The 17,266-nt window shown below is 39.7% G+C and overlaps 2 protein-coding genes across 2 annotated transcripts in view; one reads left to right on the top strand and one right to left on the bottom strand.

Moving 5' to 3' along the window:
* LOC131690804 (cytochrome P450 307a1) overlaps positions 1 to 17,266 on the top strand; it is a 377,105-nt gene that overhangs the window by 125,795 nt on the left and 234,044 nt on the right. The gene's annotated exons all lie outside the window — the stretch shown is intronic.
* The window catches only part of LOC131690744 (dorsal-ventral patterning protein Sog), a 74,610-nt gene that overhangs the window by 54,983 nt on the left and 2,361 nt on the right, over positions 1 to 17,266 (bottom strand). The gene's annotated exons all lie outside the window — the stretch shown is intronic.

Genomic DNA, 17,266 nt, shown 5'->3' with positions numbered 1-17,266 from the left:
CACCATTATTACCATAGAGAATTATTTGAAAATTTCCCATTCAAACGTGATTCTGTTGAATATTATTAGATTTAAATTAACGTCTCGAATTGAAATCACGACGCTCCGGTTATGTGACAGACATTACCCACCCATCTTTTTTATTGTGACCACGACACCCCATTTCAATATTTCTGAATGAACAGAAGGTCGAGTTTGGAAAGTTTGTAACTTTCATTGTACTTAACCAAATTACACAATGTTCGCACTAATGATTCAGAAATATGATCAGGAATCTTCTGTTAGATTTGTAAGTATGTATAATTTACATGAATAAAGAAAAATTGATTTTCAGGAATCAATTATTATCTGTTCTTCCATTGGCCAGTACTACGCGACTTCCTCATGCTAACAATTAATTTCATCGTTAGCCATCTCCCTCACCAAGGCCAACAACGCCAACAAAACCGGTCCTTTTCAGGACCACCATCATTTTTGTAAAGAATAATTTGAAATATTCCTCGCCCAAATCAGCTTTTGTCCGAAAATCCTAATGAGTATCAACATATTTGAAGAACGTGTTCCTTATGTATTCTACATCTCTCCGGTTATGTCGCAGACATTACCCACCCATCTTTTTCTGTCTGGGCAAAACCGTGAGCCCATCGATTTACTTTTATCAAATCTACAGTCCGACCGAACCCTGTCGAGGTCACACCACACCACTAGCCCCCCTCCCTGCTCGGCTGTCACCGTTCTGACGCAAAATAAAAGTCGCGATAAATAAACAATCAAGCAGGCGCGAAAATAGGCAAAGCTCCAGCACATTTATCTTGTGCGCCCCTTGTCGGAAGATGGACAGCGGCCAAAACGGCGGCGAACGCTGCACTACACCATCAGGGTTGGGCAGAGAGAGAGAGACGCGAGCGCATTAGGCGGCTCCATACAACAGGTTATCTCGGCGCCTAGAAAACACACTCTGGGCGGCGCGAGATATTGACGGCAATTATGTGGCGCTTGTCCATGTCGAAAAGCGGACGAACGGGCGGGTGAGCAGCTGAACCAAGTGGGTTGATTTTTCGGTTCTTCTGATCAAAACCATTTCGCAACTTCGGATGGCTATCAACGGCACCTTCTTTTGCAAAGTGGTTTTCCTCGCTCCGTCGGGTATACCGGCCGAGGCTCGTTGGCGTTGATTAGCGATGTGGTTAATGAAGAGATGCGAGAGCGATAATTGTTTACTGCCAATTGTTGGACTGTTGATGGATCGATGGTTGGAGATGGTTATGGTTGCTCCGTGACAAAGATGGAGTACGCTGACTGTGTTGGGAATGATTGATAATTCCGACAATCTAGCTTCCCTGACGTCTGTGTGTTGATAAGTAATCGCGAAAGGACAACATAGCTTAATAGACAACAGGAAAATTGAGGTTGTTTAACTGCTACAATTTTTTTTTCTTAAAATTGAGTCCATTACTTCAGCTTTTCAGCCAAAAATGCGGCAGAAATACGCATGGTTGGACCTGGTCGAACGTTGGAGTCGAGCACTCTTTCACCGATTAGTAAACGAAGCTAAGAAAGAATTTCAGCCATCAAATCCCGCTTTCTGCCGTCACCTTGCTCAAGCTAGTAGAAACAGAAGCGACCCAGTTTTGTCTAGAGTTCTAAATAAATCACACTTCAACCCATGCGCAAGCTTCTGAAGAACAAAAAAAAATCGCTTCCCTCCGGCGGCATATTCCGTCATCCTGAAGCAATTTCTGGAAAACAGCATTTTTCAATTCAGCCAAACAAGCTCCACCGAAAAGATCTCCGTTTGTTCTATATGCTGCCGGTTCTACGTACGGCTCAAGGTGGAAAATTTTCCATCCATAAATTTCGCCTCCATAAACAAATTGAAGCACTAATTTTTCCCGTCCGTCAAAAGATGAGCAAGAGCCGAACAAAACCAAACAAAAAAAAAGTGTGACAGCAAATATTTAATTTGCTCACATCGAACGCGCGGGACCCGCCGCCGCCTCCACCGACTTTGTGCCAACACTACGCAACGCACCGCCGCCGCCGCTACCGCCGCCGCAGCAAGCTGACTTTCATTTTTGATTTATTTTATAGTCGGCTGGGAGAGCTGCGAAAAGCGAAAATCGGGGCGAAAATTATTCCAGGCAATTACGGACCATAATAAATAGCTTCTTGCCGCGTGTTCTCAAAATTTATTTCCGAACACGAGCGAGCAAGCAAGCGAGCAGCTTCAGACACTGATCCGCGGACTCAATATATATGAGCTTGCAGGAAGGCTTTAAATAATGACAGACAACTGTCTGTCTGTCACAGATATACGCGTGATCTCAGCAGCCGCCACCGCCGCCGCAGCAATCCAGCCGACGATTTCGTTCTGTCCCGCAGTAACACGCACACCCGCCCGCGGACTGTGTGGGGTGGTGGGAACTGTCAGAACAGAAGAAGAGAGCTGCAAAATAGTTGCAATTTTAGCGCCCCGACTACTAGCACCGCGGCTGAGGTTACTGCGATTGAGACACATACACACACACACCCAAACAGAATGACAGACTGACAGACAGTAGTACACATCGTGCGGTGGAATGCAAGCATGCATTCTAATAAAAGAAAACCAGAAACGCATCGCACTGCTCCGTTGCACCGGGGATGGTGTGCAAATTTGAAAAATAGATTAGTAGGAAGATTTTGCCGTGTTCTGGTCGAGACAGGCAGGGTTGGTGTGTTTTTTTTTCGGCTGTGCGGTCAGTGGATTCTCACGGAGGCAGGCCTACTACGGTTTGAGTTACAGCATTTTTGGATTTGGGATCGACCGGTTTTGAAGAAATTACAGTCGTAAATTTCGGAGTCATAAACCGATGCTAAAAAGTAATTTGACAAGTGATTTTTTTTCAAATATGGATTTTCTTCTTACCCTAGGTACCGGACAACGGATTTCGCTTTCAAACAAAAGCAAAACAAGCTGCCACTAAAGATCCCCCTAATTATACGCATCACCTATTTAAAGTTAACGAAAACGATGGTCGGGAAAGACAAACAAAAGTCCCAAAAATTATCCCATCGCACGCATCGTTTCATCGTTGCTGGGCAAAGAGGATCTAACTATTATGAGGATTCCGTCCGGGTGCATCTGTTACTCCATCGTACTAACCGTTTTCGCTTTTGGATCGTCCTTCGTCGGATCCGGTTTGCCGTAGATGGTAGAGGATAATATTTTCGTTTCTAATTGTTGCCTTTCGTCACCCCGACGACGACAAGGTGAAAGCGGAGGCGATATATGTGTTTAAATCCTTTGCGAGGATGTTATTGTAACAAAGAGAGAGAGAGAAATAAAAATGTAGGCACTAGCAATAAATACGGTTGACGAAAGCCGAAAAGCGTTTTGTTTTCTTTTTTTTTTCTATTCGGGCCGGTGGTGAGGTGAAATCTATAGATTTTGACACTTCAACGGAGGTGACCGAATCTCATTCACCAGTGACATTGTATGGCGGCGAAATGTGTGCTCTCTGCGGATCTGGAAATTTAAAACAGATCATTCTTCGAGTTGACAGAGCCAAAAGCGATTGCGGAATTGTGATGCTTCCGAAAATAATTGAGAATTTTTGTAACAGAGTTAGGTCCTATTAGAACATGCCGGTCAAGCTATTTCCACATATTTGGAAAAGTCTGTAATGTCAAAGACAACACAAAAGAAATTATTTCACTTTAGCCCTGACTTGTTAGAAAATAGTGCACCCCCGATTTACGTTATCTAGAGCTCCTTAGTTGAAATCGGTGATTACAGAAGTGTTACGAGTGGTTCTGATTTTCATAAGTACCAAATGTGGTCTGAGCAGTAGCAGTAATTAACAAATTGTCGAATAAGTTACTCGAACTATCAGATCCAACCTTTCCACATTGTGACATTAAACCTTCAACAACCACTGAACTAAGGCTTGGTATCAGTGTGTGGTATCGATCATAGTTTTTATTATCATAAATATACACGGAGATTCAACATTCTTCATTCGACAGAAGAAGAGTTCCGTAAGCCTAAATACTATTTTGTTCTAGTTGAATCTCGCGCAATGACGGGCGGATGCTACAGTACTTAAAGTCAACCGCTACGGTAAAGCATTTTTGGGATTTTTGTCTCAATCTTTTTTAGACTCGGGCCATTCGGTCGGTTTATGTGTAGCGTTCTCTTATGTGAACAATCAAATCGAAAGGAGAGAAAAAAACCTTTGATCTGTGCTTTCCTAGTAGCAAGCGGAGTAGTTGTTTTTCGTTAGAGTCAAGTGGCAGGCCTACTAACCTCGGGATGCTGACAGTAAAAAACATATAATTTTACTTTCACTTCTCAGGCATTGAGTGGAATCCAAACTATTCACATTGATGAGATGCCAAAGCTTGACACCTTTAATGAAGTCAAAATTTTGGTTTGAGAGGCATGGAAGTTTCCAATGGGATTTGTATCACCAAGCTATTAAAGCTTACGTACTATAGCTCTAAAGCGGATTCGCTTCATTTTTGCTCAGTAATAGCAAGCTAACGATTTTCAAAAACCATAAGCATGAAAAATTGGCGAAAACTATATCTTTTTATAGTTCCAGTAAACATTTGTTAGCATTAGTCTAATATCAGTCAAATATCTTTCAGTTATGGAAATTTCAACTCAAGAAAATGTAAACCTCAATGCACTCGCGCTGTCGTACTTGGTACAACTCTTCGGGATTTGTCGTTATCATTTAGTGGCAAAGACATTTATCAATGCCAAACCACTGATATACTTCAAGTGCAACAATACAATCTGAAATTGTTCGATAAAACCAGACCAATAGAACGTGCGATGTGGGAAGTTCGACCAAACAATATTCTATTCAATATATCTCGTGATCTCGATAATGTGGAGGGTTACTTCCTTCGGCAAACTTGTTCAGAAGATCAAGAGCTAATCTATGGAAGGTAAAATAGTTTGAAATAAAATTCTGCCACTAGGTGACGCCAGTGAGCATGTTATTTTTTGATTTATTAGAAAGTCAGTATCTTCGACGAAGTCGCTAAACAGATCAAAACCTATGAGGTGTGAGGTATAACGGCTGCATCAGAAATCTACCGTAAGGCGGCGCTAGTGAGCATGTCCGTTGTTCAACCCAATGTATCTCAATTTCTTGATTTTTTAGCGAGTCAGTGCATTCGGAAAAGTTGCTCACGAGATCAAAACCTTCGAGGTGGTATATCGATTAATATGGGATTCTTCCACTAGGAGGCGCTAGTGAACTTGAGCATGTAATTTTTTTGACCCACTGTATCTCATTTTTTCCTCGTACTACTACATCTTTCCTAACTCTCGCTCATAGCATTCCTTATGGTCATACCACTCGATATGCCTGTGAAAACCAGATTATCATGTGTGAATTCTGTAAACATATTTTATACTAGGAAAAGCTGTGAGCGGAATCGACTAAGAATCAGGCATCTATTGGAAACAAAACCATCACACAAATGTCTACATGTTCAACTAAATCGTAAACTACTGTCCAACATTATTAAATATTTAAATATTTAATAGTTAACCTTTGTCCGAGTACTTCTGGACCAACATCCTGCACTATAAACTAGAAAATAAACGACAAGGGAGGAGTAACTCATTAAATTAGATAAAAACAACCGATCACAAGCAATAAGACACCAGCAGTGACGAAATCTGAACGAAGGTTAGTACGAAAGTAAACTGAGCGATAGCCAACTGTGATTTGTATGAAAAAATCGTACAGATCAAGAGCTCATATGGTTGGATACTCACTGCCTGCGGCTATCTCAATGCTATCTCAGCACTCAATGATCAAAAATCCGATTTTAATTCACTGGCAATCCGCTTCCAATTTGCCGGCAAACCGCTTTCACTGTTAATCCGCCGGAAATCCACTTTCTAATCGCAAACAGTCCACCGTGAATCCTATGTTTCTATTCAGCGCCAGGCGGCTCCCCTAAGAAAAAAATATCGAACGGCAGGTATTCAATCGTTAAACCAAAACATTCGATAGTGTAGGACCCTTACTGAACGGCTGGGAAACGTTTCCATAGACGAAGAGCTGACTTCTAACCACCCAGTCAAGTCATGCGAGCGGATACAAGATTCCGTGAGGGGCTAGCCGAAGAGTAATATTTGTTTACAGAATTGGCACACAGCTATTTGACTTTCTTAGGTACACAGCGTAGTCTGAGCATAAGGAACGGCATGAGTCAGTGTCACGAAATATGGATGAACGGCAGTCTTAGCAATTTTATCTCAGCTGTATTTAGGGTTCCTAGTACCGACCCTTTTTGGTGGTAAAATACCGGTACTGGAATGTTTTATCAAAAAAACTAAAAAACAGAGCGATATAAAATGTTAAAAAATATGCGTTTACTGGTAAACTTTTATATTCTTCTGTCTACCTTCTAGTCTCGCCCAGAGCAGAAATAAAAAACCACTCTGTTATAGCTATCAATAAACCAAACAATCAAACTCTACTGCTTTGTTGCTTATCCACTACACAAACAGTACAGTATCGTTCCTCCGGCTGAGTAGTGAAATCAGGAAATCACAGAAGTGAAATGTGCCTCTACTATGAGAATTACGACTGACTTTTAAAAAATTCGTATTAGACCAAATGTGCGCTTGGTGGTATACTGGTAATAAATTTCAGGGAGGTGGCTACATCGTGGGAGCAATGTGGTACTGCCAACGTTCACAGAAGTTTAAACGAAGGCTGGAAGCGTCACTGTGAAGAATTTTATGCAACGTAACATGGAATATAACAAAGTTTGAGCCAAAATTCCCATATATATGGATGATGATGAAATCAAGGTACGTCGGTTTAGCACTAACATGGAATTTCATAAAGAAATCATATCAAAATAAACTACTGTCCATATAAGGAGAATTGAAATCCATTACTTGAAGAAACTTTTTCCCATATATTTCCAACAGCTCAAGTTGTCAGAATCCAGATGATGAAACATATTCCTTCTTGAACCTGGTTTTGGATGCAAAGCACCAGACTTCCCATGAACATGTACAAAATTTCGTGCACGCGTTCGACTTCAAACATGCTTCGTCTCGATGTACAAGTTCGCCTCGAACATCGAACTCAAGCGAACGATGTGCAAACTCTAGTTCAAATATCCGTGTACGTACACGAGAACGATTCGCTCATGGTAAAAATTTAAAATGAGCTGAAATAATATATATGGATTCTGAAAAAAATTATTCCATAGAAATACTAAAAGTAGGCCTGCTATTACTTTAAATTTGAACTGTTATTAAGAAGAATGCTACTGTTAATTCTAAACATTTTTTTTCAAGAAATGCTCTGGTACTATGTAAAAAAATGAAAGCGATTCCAATGGTGTGCTTAAGAATTTTAACCGTCTCAATGACAGTTTTTTTAATAAAAGAATTTTTAAGATTTGTTGTTTTGTTGGTCTTTCGTTAAAAAAAACTTCTTTGTCCATTCTATTCGTCAGCGAACGAACATATTATTGCGTTGTCAGCACCGCCCTCTCCCTTTAAATGCCCAGGAACGGTGTCTAGGAATAAAAAAATATTGTCTGTTCGAAAACGATTCAATTTTTGCTACCGGGCGAAACCCGACGGATCAAGCTGTTATTAGTGAACCAGCTGGAAATGCTACTGTCTATCGAACCACCAATCTGTCGGCCACATTCCATTTCACAAGATATTGTGAGATGTCAGATCCAACAGTTCAGATTCCAGATTTCAGGTTTAAGCTGTCAGAATTTAGAGTTCGAATTTCAGACTACGGATATCGAGGTTTCAGATTTTTAGTCCCAGAATAAAGATTCCAGGGGCCATATTGTGCAACCACGTCGAAACGACGATTTGATACAATTTTGCATACAAAAATAATTTCGTTTTAAAATTCGGAATGTTATCCCAGATTTTTGAGCTTAGATTTCTAAGCTCAAAAAATATCAAATTAAAGTATACCAGTTAAACGATTCCTCCAAATTCCATGAATAGCTTGTCACTGCAAAAACGAAGAAGAATCTAACAGTGTTACAGAAAGGAAGAGGAAAACAAAAAGAATTACGATTTAACATGTTCAAAAGAAATGTTTGAGAAAATCGAACTCAGGAAGGAATGATTGGTCCCTCCATTTCCATCGTCTAAATAATGAATTTAAAAATATCAAATGAAATCAGCTATGCTAATTCTTTCGGCCCTTCCTTGCCAATTTAACTTCTCACCATCCCGGAAGCTGGTTCCAAATGTCGTCTCTCCATGAAAAAAGTAATTTTCTTCTACCCATTCCCAGCTATTCCCACCCAATTTCGACAAACCCGCATGCCGTCATCACCAATCACGTGCCCGGGCCAATACACACCCCCACGATCTGTGCAGACAAGATCACGGCACAAGATTTCCGCCGTCTGTTATTTCGGGCACGGCAACCCTTCACCCCGAACTTAGAATACCGCACGGTCGGTGTCATACCACCGATTGCAGAGGCACGACCAGATGACTTACACCTATGAATGTCGTACCTGTCGTAGGTGTCGTAGACGAGAGACAGAGGAGCTCTGGCTGGGAAATCACGCGATTGGCCGTGACGAACCGTCTCACCCTACCTATATACCTACCTACCTTGCACAAAGTCAACACGGATCGCGCGATCTGTGATCGTGAAGCGAGGAAATAGCGCTTCGTCAAGAAAGGGAGAAGGGCGAACACGCCCCTGCGCCACGTCACCAGCGACTGGTGGTGGTTTGATGGTGGTGGAATGGAACCTTCTCGAGCACTCTATCAGCTGTTTGTGCTGTCTGTGTCTGACCTCGTGTCACACTGTACCGAAAAGGTCCCCCCTCCAAGGTTCCATTCGATCGAGCGATATGTCACTCAAAGCGTGACTCTTCCATCATGTGATTAATTCCACACAGCGATCGTCAGGATGAGTGTGTTTATCGCATGACAAATAGTTCAATATTGCAAATTCTAACAGAGGCATTCCGGTCCTTTGATTTCGAATGATAGTAATTAAAAATTAAATAATTTAGTACTGGGAAATACAACGGATTCAGATGACATAGCAGGCGTAGCCAAAAATGACGGCAGTCAATCGCAGAGCTGTTGCAGTTGAGACCGCCAGCAACTAGCCTCTGCTGCCCTGGCGAGTTGAAATTTCACATTTGAGCGGTTAAATCAGTTGCGGTAGAATTTTGGTGCTTAACATAATTTGCCTGTAAAATTGCATATAAAATAAAGTTTTTTAACCTTTTACTTCACTTTAGGTGTTTCGACAAGTACAAATGATTGGAACCATTTTTCGACACAGAATATTTCTCATGAATCATTTTTTTTGCAATTTTCACTGATTTCTGTAAATATTTCGATTTGCTTAACTTGATTACCATGTGATAACAATTCTCTGCCAATGCGAAATCTCGCAGCATATTTCTGTTAACCACTAGAGCCAACTTGAATAAATAACACCTTCTTCGACGGTTTCGCGTAGCTTGACGAACTCATGCAAATTAGTTTACAAACGCATCACCTGGCATGCGAAATGACCACGGCGGTTCATTGCGCTATTCGATTCGGATTTATTGTGTATTTTAAACACATCTAAAAAATCGGTTCCCCAGAATGCCGGTCAGCAATTTGCCCAAACAAGCAGTCAAAAAACGAGAAGCGATTGACACTTGCGGGGCGTTCAAATTCAAATTCGATCAAAGCATGCTAATAGCATCCCAGTTCCAGCAGCAACGCTGCAAATCATCGCATCATCGAGCTAAATCAATCCGAATGTCCTATCAAAACAATGCGCGCGAGCAGCAATGACGATGATGACTTCATTTCGGACGAGATTGCTGTGGCGAACGAACAAACGAGTCTGCTAACCGCACTTCGGGGGCGCATTCGGTAACCTCAAACCCCGCCGGGGAGAATGGGAAGAGCTATCGAATTCCCCTTCCAGCAGGCAACAACAATGCAATGTTTCGCGTTTCGCGTTGTAGTCAATGGAGATGGTGCTCAGAGGAGGACGTGTCGGACGAGGTCGGGGGAGGGAGAGAAGTTACCTCGTTTGGTCGTATTATAGGCGGAAACGTGTTATCCGGTTCCCGGTACCCGTCGTCCGAACCGCCGTGCGCGATAGAACTTGATGCGCACAGCGCTCCCTCCTCACTCGTGTCATCGTTCGTGGTTTGCTGGGGGATGTGTTGGATTCCGCGCTTGGCTAGAAGGAAAACAAATGTAGAACTCGAACGCTACATTTTTTGTGATTTACAATGACGATTCAAGCGATATTTTAATAACTAAACAGTTAACCTCACTTTTCTTGACAGTTCGCTTGTTCTGTTTAAATGGACTTAGAAAAATTTGTGGACGACTAGATTAGCTCGAAGCAAATCGTAAAGAATTTTTCTACGTCCATGTAAACAGAACAAGCGAACTGTCAAAAATGAACACTCAGTTCATTTGTGACGTCACCGTAAATTTGATTGCTGAATCTAGTAGTCACAGAATTTGAAAAGCAATATGCTGAGGAACTGTAACCGTACCGCTAAACGACAGATCGCCTTTTAACGCGCTGGCAACTCGGGAGCGGTTTCATTTGCATTTTCGAGAAATGTCACCCGCTCAATTTTTTTTTCCGTCTTCAACTTTGAACACATGACTATCATGTGAATGATGCAATAGCGACCCATAGCGAAATCTAAAGAACCATATCAAATTGAATGTGCTAATTTTTACACAATCGTCAATCGATACCAACTTCATTCGTTTACCGGCTTTTCAAAGCTTATAAATTTTCCAGGAATGCGCTCAGACAACGGCCCGAAGAAAAAAAATTTATTTCTACGTAGTTCAGTTTAGCCTTCGTCCGGTAACCAACGAAAGTAACCTTTTCTAAGCTCCTTAAAATCATCGAAATAACGTAAAAATCGGTTCATTCGAGAAAGACCTTAGAAATTGAAAGACAATGGAAACAATGAGCAACATATGGGGTTAGCTGCGACGGGAATGGTCTAATATGCCGCTTTTGAACCCGCGCGCAAATGGAATGCAGTTTCAAATGCATCATTTTGGCGTATAGTGCCGTTGTTTTTCTAGCAGTGATATGCGTCGTTAAATGGGCCAAAATCGCGTGTAAACAAATTGTAACTTTTGCTCCTGATCTTTCATTCGTTATTTTTCGATAATAAAAAAATGCATTCTTTCTTCGAAAATTCAAAATGACGGCTTCAAAATTGCATGATTTGTTCTTAGGAAATCACATTACGCGAAATAAAAACAAAAAAACTGTCGGCTGACTGATGGCAAGTGGAAAGCGAATTGCCAGTGAAGATTCGGCGCATTGAAAGCGGTTCGTAGCTAATGGGAAGGGCATTGGCGACTGATATAAATCAGATTTGCGATGATTGAGAGCTAGAAAATTGCAGCCCTGTGAACATGTGGTCACTGCATGATGACACAAACGCTTCTTGACCTATACGAAATATTCATATTTTTCCAAACAATCTACGAAAACATGATATACACGGATTTTACTCAATTTTTCTCACTAAATTTATAGGGCGCACATTGGACGAGTTTTGCACACGCTCGAGCAATTATATATAAAACTGTTCTAGTAGTAAAGGTAACGAATTGAGAAAAGAAAATTGCGGATTCGTACAAGTTTTCGTTACTGGTATTAGTCATACATTTAACAGAATTAGATACAAAATTGTTGCGGATATTCTAGTTATTTCGTTTAGTACAACAACAGTTATTCTCGTTTTAAAAAGTCGGAAACTATATCAGCAAAAAATAATATAAAAGCGGAAAAAAACTTTAGAAGAGTCCTATTACCAAAAGAAAATTTGAAAACTTTGGGCAAGTTTACATTTTTAGCATGAACTTATTTTTTTTTCCTCGCGAGGTGCGCGTAAGTGTCTCAATTTACGGGTCCACCTGTCCTTTTTTCACTTCCTTTCAGTAATAGAAAAACGGTGAAGGTTTGAATTTATAATGCCATAATAATCCAAGCTAAAAAAAACTTAAAAATTCTCAAATATAATCAAAAAATCCCTCAATTATTTCCAAGAGAGAAGCCTTCTGGATTACATACATTCCAAACCAGACGGCCTAAACTGTTTCATCGACAAGGTAAATTGGATGTGGATGTGGCAAACAAACTCGGAGCTGTTCGCTGTACAGTACGAAATGTACCCCGGAAGGTGTCCTTCAGGTATCGAGCGAACTATTATGGTCAAAAAGGGAGCCAAAAAGATGAGTCTAATCAAATTTAACAAATACATCCCTATGAATGATGAAACGTTTGTCAAATTTGACATCGGACAGTTTCAGCGCAAGCAGTTTTATGTTTTTCGGAGATCTGAGAGATGTTTCTAAGAAATATAAATTTTTATATCGGACAATTTTGACGATAAACTGGTGATCTGACAGGGAATCTGTAGCTGTGACCGGAAGATATCGATTTTCACCACAATCAACAACATGAAAAAGCAGTTCTTAATCAACGAATGGCTAAAAATGCGTTGCCGTTCATTAGATTGCCACTACTGTATGAATACGTAATAGTGGCACCATGACGTAGACGTTATTGAGAAAGGGATGGACCCGCCCGAAATTTCCCCCAATAGAAATATATTGGGGTATCATCAAGGCTGACTTAAAGAGTGGAAACACGGCCAAGGAGGCTATTGCAATAACCAGATACTTGGAAAAAGAGGCCGGTGAGGAGGGTCGTAATTTGGTCGTTTCCTGCAATCGGTTGCCGATTACCGCTAAATAACTTATTGTTAGAGAATCACTTCAGTATTTATCAATTTTTGTTCTTATATTATGTTCACACGTGGATCTTAGTCTTGCCACTATCAACAGCACAATAACCGCTCTTTATGATTGTAGTTATACACACCGCGATCAAATAACTGAGACATTCATAGGCAATTTCGGAGAGCGACTAAAATGTTGCGACTCATTGCAATGTTTAGTTAAACTAAATTTTAAATTTTTGCTATTTCTAATTATTTTTAAGGGGATAAACTCATCAACAACTTCACATATTCGAACCGTTCTGATGTCTTGGCAAATTAAATCATTAAAATATTGTATCGATTTTGTTGGCTATTTTCGGCAAATTTGAGACTAAGAGAAACTAGGCAGGCTCATATGGGCAAGATCGAAAGGAAATGTGAAAAATTCTTTGCCTTCTGCAGAGTAGGAGTTGGGCGTTGCACCCAAGTCTACCGCATGGTCTATGGTAGAACATAACTCATCATCATGTTTTACCGCCGACGCCGCCGTTCTAGTTTTCTGTTCTAAGTTTATAACTGATTTGCTCTAGAATACCTATCCGTCTTTCAATTTCATTGCTTTCGTTTCTCTTAGTCTCAAATTTGCCGAAAATAGCCAACAAAATCGATACAGTAGAACCTTGCGGCAATTAAAACATAGTAACACATCATAAAAATATGTGTTTGCATTGTTTAATACTAAAATAAAATGTTTCTATACTTGTTGGAAAACTTCAAATGTTAATTTGTTCAGAAAAATACGATTTTCCTTATCTAGGTATTCTTTTCAAGTCCCAACGGTTTCGATACGATAACGATAAGATTAAAAAATTGACTCAATAGGTCGTTAACAAAAAAATGGGAAAAAATAAAAAGAAACCGCAAAAAAACCGAAAGAGCTTACATTTGCTTTGTAGAAAAATTAAAATTGTTAGGGAACTTCCTTTATAATACTCTGGGAACTTCAAGAGTTAGTCAAATAAATAGTTGTTGTTGAAGTTTGAGCGCCAAATTCGCGTGATGCTGCAACACTATTAATATGTAGTGGCAAAACGCCAGACCAGGCTCAAAACAGAGTTGAGATATTTACCCACATCGACAAATCGTCTGCCAGATCAGACGTTTTTAGACAGATTTTGAATATTTTCTTCTCGCCTCAAGCAGTATGGACGGTAAACTTGACACTGAAATGTTACTATCCAGGAAGTTGTCGACTAATCGGTGTCATGCTTACCGATGCAACAAAATTTGACGAGCAACTGCGGGTAGAGTTTTTGGGAAAAGTTTCTACCATGACACTTTTGTACTTATTCCGATTTGGTGTCTTCTACACCTTGTGAACATGTAGTCCAGAACGTCTTGTATTTTCTAGCTACATCAGGGATTATCATTATCCGTAGACCTTTTAATTCTTAAACATCCGTTATTTCTAGATTTTTGGATTTATTTCTCTAAAAACCTTTTAAAATTTTGTTCAGTTTTCAGTGACTATCTCGAGTTATCATGCTTTTTGTCTTTCGGATGAACTCATTTTCACGTTCATTTTTTAAGCCCAGATTTCCGGCGGTAGTCAGCCAAAATTCCAGATCAAATTTCGGATGATTTGACTTGGTATATTTTGATTTTATTAACGACACTTTACACCGGCGGGTGCATTCGTGTAGCACTTGGTATATACCGGATTGTATCATTCATGTTCATGCTAGAAAACAGAATGGAATCGCAGCAATGAAAATGAGGAGCTATAATGGTTTTGTACAGCTATTTTTAAGACGCATGTAAGATACCTAGCAACCGAACAAAAACTTTTTGGCAGCTCTCCGGATTGCATAGTTGACGTGTTAATAAAAACTCAGTTTTTGTCAAATGTTACTCCAACTGCAACTCGTTCAGTCATACCTCCATCTATTTCAACTGTTACAGTACTTTCATTTTCCGTCCTCGTAACTACGTAACCAAATATTTGTTCTTGGAAATGTTCAGTTTGAGCAAACAGTATTATTTCTGCATTTTCCAAGATTTTTTTATGTCATTAATGTATAGGATGAACAAAAGTAGTCCTAGTACACTACCCCGTGGAACACTAAGATTAATTTCGGCTTGCAGTGATGTAGAGGGGTTTGCACTTTGTAGCTTACGTCTTTCTAAGTAACTCCAAAACTACTCCAGAGCATTTCCTCTTGCACAATACCTCTCGAATACACAAATTATCTTATGGCGATCAATTATTCCTAACGCTCGTTTTAGGTCAACAATAACTGCCTAAACAACTTTTCCATTTCAACAATAGAAGATTAGACGCAACATACCAGCACAATCTACATTACCCAACAATCGTCCTTTAACTGTCTCGTAGATCGTTAGTTAATTTATCAGTCTGCAATCTTCTGCGCTGAAATTAGGAGCGTTTTCTTTCGCCATTTCAGACAGAGTGACTCATACATAACCGTTAACAATTTGTCAGCAATTATGTTAAACGCATCTAACCCGCTTTGTAACATTTTTCTTAAGTTCAATCATATCGTTGGGTTCGAGGGCACAAAACTGAATTTAAGTTAATTCATTTTCCTCCACGGATCGCGTTGTAGATAAAGAAATTTTGAGTTGAGTTTTTCTGCCATAGTTTCGTCAGAATACACCTCATTGGAACCATCAATAATAACCTTTGGATTTTATCCATCTCCAGGGTTGAAAAGTTTTTTTTAAAAATTTGCAAAGCCTCTTCCTACGTTATCAACTATTGATTTCAGCTCTCGAGAATAACCACATTCATCTCCACCAACAATACGCAGAACAATCCGGTAACTAAACTTCAAACGTTTCCAGGAAATCTCGGTGGCATCCACTTGGTAAAAGGTCAACTTCTCCGTAAATACCCGGAAAACCGGGATGCCTAGTTTGCTTCCGCAAATCACCCTAAATGACAAAAAAGGTCCGAAACAATTTTGAACCGAATACAAGTTTAACCCTCAAAAGGGAAGCTAAAATCGTGTCAATCAAGAAGCATCGCTCCTAAAAACCCAGTTAAATTGAAGGAAGAAATTGGATTAAATCATTTCATGCATAAAGGGTACATACTACCTAATATTAATGAGTCAGAAAGCGGGCGTGTCATCAGTATCTGCCACTGACCTAGTGCAAACAGAAATACTGCATGCAGAATGTTGGCTTGCTAGCCGAAAACCCGTTTTGAGTTAATTAGTTTTCCTCAATAGCAAAAAGAACTTCTGTACTCGACTAGTTGCGAACAGAAGTAGTATTTAATTATTGGATATAGTTTCTATCTGACACTGAGTCAGTGCCAGTTACTGATGAGAAGACGACGTCGAAAATTCATTTTTATTTGTTTTACCAAAAATTTGAAAATAATTTGAACTATCATCAAGTTTGGTAAAATTTTATGTTCGTTTTGGATATATATCTTTACAGATGAAGAACAGTTTACTTGTGGAAATGGCGTCGCTTACTACTTTTTACATATCAATTTGACCGATTTTTAAAAAAATATCTCTAAAACGGCTGCATTTGAGATATTGCCTGCCAAAGGCGCTAAATTTTAGAAATCTAAGGACAGGTTCTCACTCCGAAACTTTTTCATTTAACGAATTATTTCACGTTACTTAAAAATAAAATAAAATTTCTGTGGGGCAGAATTCAAAAATTTGCAGAAGTAGTTTATTTTTTTTGAGAAGTCGGTGGTGCTTTTATTATTATTTTTCGTGCTTTTAATGATTCTCTTCAATTTCTTCTCATTAGAAATTTTAGTACGACTAACGAATTTTGAGCCATGGTTTTTCGAGAACATATCTGGAAACTTTTACTGATTTCAAACGTTAGTTTTAAGCCGCCAGAGAAAATACATCATTTCCCATACAGAACACATGGGTGGAGTTCCGTCCAAATCGAACAGAGGCGTGTCTATCGTTGACTGTTTCTGTCAAAAAATTTCTAGAAAAGTCCTACGGCAATAAATTGACTGAAAACGTACCCTTCGAAACGCAACGGTACGTGCTAAGCTTTGACTTACAAAGCGAAAAATAAAACCTACCAAAGGAACAGGTAATTTTAAATATGGGTACATTTAAATTATCCCTTTTACTCGCTCTTATGATTGTATTTTAAGTTTTCAGAGGTATATCCAAAATTGGATAAATTTAGCTTATATTTGAAAGTAAATAACTCTGAATTCGGCATACCTAAATTTACCTTTTTAAATAATACGCCAACATTGAACCATAAGAACTTAATTTGAGACAGCTTTCGCCATCCACGCAGAAAATGAAATGCAGTTTAGGGCAAATAGCGGGCACACAGAGCGGCGAAAAAATGACGGTGACCATCCGCAAAAATGTTGCAATTGAAGCCGCCATCAATTTGCTTCCGGTTTGCCTACGATTTTAGCAGCAAAAATCAAAGTTGGATCAATTTATTTTGCGTCTGCCGGTAGGTTTTAAGGAATTAAAGGAATTTTGACAGAACA

Source organism: Topomyia yanbarensis, chromosome 1 (assembly GCF_030247195.1).
Source record: "Topomyia yanbarensis strain Yona2022 chromosome 1, ASM3024719v1, whole genome shotgun sequence".
NCBI lineage: Eukaryota > Metazoa > Arthropoda > Insecta > Diptera > Culicidae > Topomyia > Topomyia yanbarensis.
Note: the sequence above shows the minus strand (reverse complement) of the source record. Positions and strands in the feature narration are given on the sequence as shown.